At 37.7% G+C, this 7,882-nt stretch overlaps 1 pseudogene; it reads right to left on the bottom strand.

Annotated features, from left to right (window-relative positions):
* Positions 1-1,845: 1,845 nt before the first annotated feature.
* On the bottom strand, positions 1,846-7,824 carry LOC132528851 (non-histone chromosomal protein HMG-14-like; annotated as a pseudogene).
* Positions 7,825-7,882: the final 58 nt, after the last annotated feature.

Raw genomic sequence — 7,882 nt, 5'->3', positions numbered from 1 at the left:
CTTTATTTTTCTCATCCGTAAAATAAGTTTCCATTTTATATTTGTAAAATACTTGCTCCAGGATGGTTATGGGGATCCAATGAGACAACGGAGAAAAAGCATTTAACCCAGAGTCTGGTGCAGAGTAAATAACAAACAGCTCAAGACCTCACAGTGGCGAGGCGTCTCCACGTGCGTCACGAGCCGTTAGGCACACTTCTGTATTCAGAGGATAGCTGTGTGCCACTCAGAGCGCAACTCTTCAGTGGTGCTGAACATCTTCTTTTTAATAACATGGGATTTATAACCATGCTCCCCACAGCCTAGCCTTCATTTTCTGTGCCTCACAGTAAACTTTTTAAGGAAAGAACTACTTGGCAGTATCAAACAAGGCCAGCTGCCCTAAATTAAAAATTTTAAACATTTAGTCTGGTTCTACACTGAAGAGAGCTCTCTGATATCTGGAGAAGTTTTTCTTTTCCTTTTGGAAAGTGAAGCATTTTGTTCTCTGAGTGATTGGATATAGGCATAGATTGTCAAATGATTACCACAGTAAATTTAGACTATTCATTTTTCTTCTTGTGAAAAGAACTTTTAAGATTTACTCTCTTAATTTTGAAATATGTAGTATCCCATTGTTAACTATTGTCACCATGCTGTATATTACATCCCCAGGACTTACTTATCTTATAATAGAAGTTTGTACCTTTTGACCACCTTCATCCAGTTTGCCCACTTTCATCCAGTTTGCCCACTCCCTCCCCCTGCCTCCGGAAACCACCAATCTGTTCTTTGTATCTGTAAGTTCAGTTTCTTTTTAGATTCTATCTATGAGTGAGATGATACAGTATTTGTCTTTCTTTGTCTGACTTATTTCACTCAGCGTAAAATCCTCAAGGTCCCTGCTTGTTGTCCCTAATGGCAGGATTTCCTTCTTTTTTATTGTTGAATAATATTCATATGTATATGTGTATATATATGTATGTATTTGTATACACATCATATCTTCTTTTTCCAGTCATCTGTTGATAGACACTTAGATTGTTTCCATGTCTTGTCTATTGTAAATAATGCTGCAGTGAACAGGGGGGTACAGAGAGCTTTTCGAGAGAGATTTTTTTTCTTTCATAATTGAGATTTTATTGGTTGTTTTGAGGATGAGTGCACAGACATTTCAATTTGTCCACAATTCTCAACATACGTACCAAAAATCTAAAAAATCATGTAGTTGTGATTCTTTTCTACACAGTTATTGCAGTGACTTTCCAGCTTAAAATTTGGAGGCAAATTTCCCTTAACAGGACATCAAGTACCAACATCTTCAGATATTGGTATGTTGTTACATCGTAAGTCCTACTAATTCACAATTTAATATCACGTACCCTACATAGTCAAATTGTCGATCATTCACAGCACATTAACAAAGTTACTAGGAAAACCGGACTACCGCCACCAAGGATGTTACAGAGTGCACAGAATTCTGACCAGGAGAGCCAAGATCAAGGAGTGGGTGGCTCGCTTTAGGAAACGATTCTACCAAAAACAACGTGGGAAGAGAAGCAATTTAAAGTGTTCAGGACATTAAATGCACAACTGACTCCAAACTGCCATTTAGTGTGCTTTGTATTATAGGATAGAAAGGCTACCTCCCCCATCTATGGAATGTTAAGCTCATACCCAAGACAATCAAAGCCTCCCATATTCAATATCCCACTATTTTCTGGTCGTACCAAAAAATAAGCAACGAGCAAATGATTTCACCTCTTAAAAATAAAACGAAGCAAAAAAAATAAAAAATAAAAAATAAAAAAATAAAAAATAAAAAGAAACATTTACAGTTAAAAAATGGGATGAGGTAGGATTCCCTCCTTTTTAAAAATGTTTCTGGAACTACTGAAAAACTTGCATTTACAAAATAGTTGATAAAAATGTTCCTCTGGAAGGTACAAGAAGGGAGACAGGGGCCACTGATAGGACCGGGTGCGTGGTATTAATCAGACTTGGCTTCTTTCTCTCCTGCTTCATTAGAGGCTGGGGGCTCCTCGTTCTTAGTTTCTCTGTTTTCCGCAGGTAAGTCGTCTTCAGTCTCTTGGTTAGCCACTTCGGCCTGTTTTCCCTTTGCTCCCCTTTTCTCTTCTGTTTGCACTTTTTTGTCTGAAGATGTATCCTTTCCTGCCGCCTGTTTTGGGCTTCGTTCCCACTTTTGCAGGAGCCGGTGTAGCTGACAGCCTCGCCCATCTCCCGTCGGGCTCCTCGTTCGCCGCCCCCGTGGCGGAGCTGACCTTTGGCGAAGCTGGGATGCCTGGCCGCTGCCGTTCCTCCTGCTGCCCGAGCTGCTTGGGGACCCGCTGAGATAGTGATTTTGTTTCTTTTGGATAATTCCCATAAGTGGGGCTGCTGTATCACATGGTAGTTCTCTTTTTAATATTTGGAAGAAACTCCGTACTGTTTTCCATAGTGGCTGCACCAGTTTACATTCCCATCAACACTGCACAAGGGTTTCCTTTCTCCACATCCTCTCCGGTATTTATTTCTTGTCTTCTTGATAATAGCTATTCTAACAGGTATGAGGTAACATCTCATTGTGGGTTTTATTTGCATTTCCTGATTATTAGTGATGTTGAACACTTTTTCATGTATCTGTTGTCCATTTCTATGTCTTCTTTGGAAGAATGTCTATTCAGTTCCATTTTTTTTGTTTCTTTTTTTATATTGCGAGTTCTTGTTAGTCATCAAATTTATACACGTCAGTGTATACACGTCAATCCCAATCGCCCAATTCAGGACACCACCATCCCCACCCCACTGTGGTTTTCCCCCCTTGGTGACCATACGTTTGTTCTCTACATCTGTGTCTCAACTTCTGCCCTGCAAACCAGTTCATCCGTACCATTTTTCTAGGTTCCACATACATGCGTTAATATACAATATTTGGTTTTCTCTTTCTGACTTACTTCACTCTGTATGGCAGTCTCTAGATCCATCCACGTCTCAACAAACGACTCAATTTCGTTCCTTTTTATGGCTGAGTAATATTCCATTGTATATATGTACCACAACTTCTTTATCCATTCATCTGTCAGTGGGCATTTAGGGTGCTTCCATGACCTGGCTATTGTAAATAGTGCTGCAGTGAACAATGGGGTGCATGTGTCTTTTTGAGTTATGGTTTTCTCTGGGTATATGCCCAGTAGTGGGATTGCTGGATCATATAGTAATTCTATTTTTAGTTTTTTAAGGAACCTCCATACTGTTTTCCATAGTGGCGGTATCAATTTACATTCCCACCAACAGTGCAAGAGGGTTCCCTTTTCTCCACACCTTCTCCAGCATTTGTCGTTTGTAGATTTTCTGATGATTCCCATTCTAACTGGTGTGAGGTGATACCTCATTGTAGTTTTGATTTGCATTTCTCTAATAAATAGTGATGTTGAGCATTTTTTCGTGTGCTTCTTGGCCATCTGTATGTCTTCTTTGGAGAAATGTCTATTTAGGTCTTCTGCCTACTTTCGGATTGGGTTGTTTGTTTCTTCAATATTGAGCTGCATGAGCTGTTTATATATTTTGCAGATTAATCCTTTGTCCGTTGATTCGTTTGCAAATATTTTCTCCCATTCTGAGGGCTGTATATTAGTCTTGTTTATTGTTTCCTTTGCTGTGCAAAAGCTTTGAAGTTTCATTAGGTCCCATTTGTTTATTTTTGTTTTTATTTCCATTACTCTAGGAGGTGGATCAAAAAAGATCTTGCTGTGATTTTTGTCAAAGAGTGTTCTTCCTATGTTTTCCTCTAAGAGTTTTATAGTGTCTGGTCTTACATTTAGGTCTCGAATCCATTTTGAGTTTATTTTTGTGTATGGTGTTAGGGAGTGTTCTGATTTCATTCTTGTACATGTAGCTGTCCAGTTTTCCCAGCACCACTTATTGAAGAGACAGTCTTTTCTCCATTGTATATCTTTGCCTCCTTTGTCATAGATTAGTTGACCATAGGTGTGTGGGTTTATATCCGGGCTTTCTATCCTGTTCCATTGATCTATATTTCTGTTTTTGTGCCAGTACCATATTGTCTTGATTACTGTAGCTTTGTAGTATAGTCTGAAGTCAGGGAGTCTGATTCCTCCATCTCTGTTTTTTTCCCTCAAGACTGCTTTGGCTATTCAGGGTCTTTTGTGTCTCCATACAAATTTTAAGATGATTTTTTTCTAGTTCCATAAAAAATGGCTTTGGTCATTTGATGGGGATTGCATTGAATCTGTAGATTGCTTTGGGTAGTAGAGTCATTTTCACAATATTGATTCTTCCAATCCAAGAACATGGTATATCTCTCCATCTGTTGGTATTATCTTTAATTTCTTTCATCAGTGTCTTATAGTTTTCTGCATACAGGTCTTTTGTCTCCCTAGGTAGGTTTATTCCTAGGTATTTTATTCTTTTTCTTGCAATGGTAAATGGGAGTGTTTCCACAATTTCTTTTTCAGATTTTTCATCATTAGTGTATAGGAATGCAAGAGATTTCTGTGCATTAATTTTGTATCCTGCTACTTTACCAAATTCATTGATTAGCTCTAGTAGTTTTCTGGTGGCATTTTTAGGATTCTCTATGTTTAGTATCATGTCATCTGCAAACAGTGACAGTTTTACTACTACTTTTCCAATTTTTATTCCTTTTATTTCTTTTTCTTCTCTGATTTCCGTGGCTGGGACTTCCAAAACTATGTTGAATAATAGGGGTGAGAGTGGACATCCCTGTCTCGTTCCTGATCTTGGAGGAAATTCTTTCAGTTTTTCACCATTGAGAATGATGTTTGCTATGGGTTTGTCGTATATGGCCATTATTACGTTGAGGTAGGTTCCCTCTATGCCCACTTTCTGGAGAGTTTTTATCATAAATGGGTGTTGAATTTTGTCAAAAGCTTTTTCTGCATCTGTTGAGATGATCATATGGTTTTTATTCTTCAGTTTGTTAATATGGTGTATCACATTGAAGAATCCTTGCATCCCTGGGATAAATCCCACTTGATCGTGGTGTATGATCCTTTTAATGTGTTGTTGGATTCTGTTTGCTAGTATTTTGTTGAGGATTTTTACATCTATATGCCGCAGTGATATTGGTCTGTAATTTTCTTTTTTTTTAATATCTTTTTCTGGTTTTGGTATCAGGGTTATGGTGGCCTCGTAGAATGAGTTTGGGAGTGTTCCTTCCTCTGCAATGTTTTGGAAGAGTTTGAGAAGGATGGGTGTTAGCTCTTCTCTAAATGTTTGATAGAATTCACCTGTGAAGCCATCTGATCCTGGACTTTTGTTTGTTGGAAGATTTTAAATCACAGTTTCAATTTCATTACTTGTGATTGGTCTGTTCTTATTTTCTGTTTTTTCCCGGTTCAGTCTTGGAAGCTTATACCTTTCTAAGAATTTGTCCATTTCTTCCAGGTTGTCCATTTTATTGGCATAGAGTTGCTTGTAGTAGTCTCTTAGGATGCTTTGTATTTCTGCAGTGTCTGTTTTAACTTCTCCTTTTTCATTTCTAATTTTATTGATTTGAGTCCTCTCCCTCTTTTTCTTGATGAGTCTGGCTAATGGTTTATCAATTTTGTTTATCTTCTCAAAGAACCAGTTTTTTGTTTTATTGATCTTTGCTATTGTTTTCTTTGTGTCTATTTCATTTATTTCTGGTCTGATCTTAATGATTTCATTCCTTCTGCTAACTTTGAGTTTTGTTTGTTCTTCTTTCTCTAGTTCCTTTAGGTGTAATATTTGATTGCTTATTTGCGATTTTTCTTGTTTCTTGAGGTAGGCTTGTATAGCTATAAACTTCCTTCTTAGAACTGCTTTTGCTGCATCCCATAGGTTTGGGATTGTTGTGTTTTCATTGTTATTTGTCTCTAGGTATTTTTTGATTTCTTCTTTGATTTCTTCAGTGATCTCTTGGTTATTTAGTAACCTATTGTTTAGTCTCCATATGTTTTGTTTTTTACCCTTTTTTCCCCTGTAATTCATTTCTAATCTCATAGTGTTGGGGTCAGAAAAGATGCTTGATATGATTTCAATTTTCTTAAATTTACTGAGGCTTGATTTGTGACCCAAGATGTGATCTATCCTGGAGAATGTTCCATGTGCACTTGAGAAGAAAGTGTAATCTGCTGTGTTTGGATGGAATGTCCTATAAATATCAATTAAATCTGTCAGATCTATTGTGTCATTTTAAAGCTTCTGTTTCCTTATTTATTTTTATTTTGGATGATTTGTCCATTGGTGTAAGTGAGGTGTTAAAGTCCCCACTATTATTGTGTTACTGTCGATTTCCTCTTTTATAGCTGTTAGCAGTTGCCTTATGTATTGAGGTGCTCCTATGTTGGGTGCATAGATATTTATAATTGTTATATATTCTTCTTGGAATGATCCCTTGATCATTATGTAGTGTCCTTCCTTGTCTCTTGTAACATTCTTTATTTTATAATCTATTTTATCTGATATGAGTATTGCTACTCCAGCTTTCTTTTGATTTCCATTTGCATGGAATATCTTTTTCCATCCCCTCACTTTCAGTGTGTATGTGTCCCTAGGTCTGAAGTGGGTCTCTTGTAGACAGCATATAGATGGGTCTTGTTTTTGTATCCATTCAGCAAGCCTGTGTCTTTTGTTTGGAGCATTTAATCCATTCACGTTTAAGGTAATTATCAATAGGTATGTTCCTATGACCATTTTCTTTATTGTTATGGGTTTGTTTTTGTAGGTCCTTTTCTTCTCTTGTGTTTCCCACTTAGAGAAGTTCCTTTAGTATTTGTTGTAGAGCTGGTTTGGTGGTGCTGAATTCTCTTAGGTTTTGCTTCTCTGTAAAGCTTTTGATTTCTCCATTGAATCTGAATGAGATCCTTGCCGGGTAGAGTAATCTTGGTTGTAGGTTCTTCCCTTTCATCACTTTAAGTATATCATGCCACTCCCTTCTGGCTTGTAGCGTTTCTGCTGAGAAATCAGCTGTTAACCTTATGGGAGTTCCCTTGTATGTTATTTGTCATTTTTCCCTTGCTCTTTCAATAATTTTTGTTTGTAATTTTTGCCAGTTTGATTACCATGTGTCTTGGCGTGTTTCTCCTTGGGTTTATCCTGTATGGGACTCGCTGCACTTCCTGGACTTGGGTGGCTATTTCCTTTCCCATGTTAGGGAATTTTTGACTATAATCTCTTCGAATATTTTCTCTGGTCCTTTCTCTCTCTCTTCTCCTTCTGGAACCCCTATCATGCGAATGTTTCTGCGTTTAATGTTGTCCTGGAGGTCTCTTAGGCTGTCTTCATTTATTTTCATTCTTTTTTCTTTAGTCTGTTCCATAGCAGTGAATTCCACCATTGTGTCTTCCAGGTCACTTATCCGTTCTTCTGCCTCAGTTATTCTGCTGTTGATTCCTTCTAGTGTCGTTTTCATTTCAGTTATTGTATTATTCATCTCTGTTTGTTTGTTCTTTAATTCTTCTAGGTCTTTGTTAAACATTTCTTGCATCTTCTCGATCTTTGCCTCCATTGTTTTTCCGAGGTCCTGGATCATCTTCACTATCATTATTCTGAATTCTTTTTCTGGAAGTTTGCCTATCTCCACTTCATTTAGTTGTTTTTTTGGGGTTTTATCTTGTTCTTTCATCTGGTACCTAGCCCTCTGCCTTTTCATCTTGTCTATCTTTCTGTGAATGTGGTGTTTGTTCCACAGGCTGCAGGATTGTAGTTCTTCTTGCTTCTGCTGTCTCCCGTCTGGTGGATGAGGCTATCTAACCTTTTTTTTTTTTTGTCATTTATTTGGTAGCCATTTATTGAATGCTTACTGTGTGCCAGGCCTTACTCAAGGCTCTGAGGACGCATCCATGAACAAAGCAGATAAAAATCTCTGCTCCTGTGGAGCTTACATTTAAGATCTGTC

Source organism: Lagenorhynchus albirostris, chromosome 1 (genome assembly GCF_949774975.1).
Source record: "Lagenorhynchus albirostris chromosome 1, mLagAlb1.1, whole genome shotgun sequence".
Classification (NCBI taxonomy): domain Eukaryota; kingdom Metazoa; phylum Chordata; class Mammalia; order Artiodactyla; family Delphinidae; genus Lagenorhynchus; species Lagenorhynchus albirostris.
This window is presented reverse-complemented; position numbering and strand designations above follow the sequence as displayed.